The sequence below is a fragment of the Crocuta crocuta genome, unplaced genomic scaffold (assembly GCF_008692635.1).
Source record: "Crocuta crocuta isolate KB4526 unplaced genomic scaffold, BGI_CrCroc_1.0 scaffold241, whole genome shotgun sequence".
Classification (NCBI taxonomy): Eukaryota; Metazoa; Chordata; class Mammalia; order Carnivora; family Hyaenidae; genus Crocuta; species Crocuta crocuta.
This window is the reverse complement of record NW_027527807.1, coordinates 707,265-707,513: the sequence shown is the minus strand read 5'-3', so window position 1 is coordinate 707,513 and position 249 is coordinate 707,265.

The following is a 249-nucleotide window of genomic DNA, read 5'->3' as shown; positions in this document are numbered from 1 at the left end:
TCAAGGTTTCTTTTGTCATTAACAGAAAAGAAGAAAAACTTAGAATATTTTATAACTGTTTATGGTAACATCTTAATTAACCAACAGTACCTTAAAATGACATATTTAAGACAGGTGAGCTTTGCATATAAACAAATGTGAACCCTTTATACCCCAAGCACTGTTTGACAGAAAGTGTTCCAACATCTAGTGTATACTTTCAGGTACTCATTAAATTAACATAATCAGTGCCTTATTAAAACGCTAGAG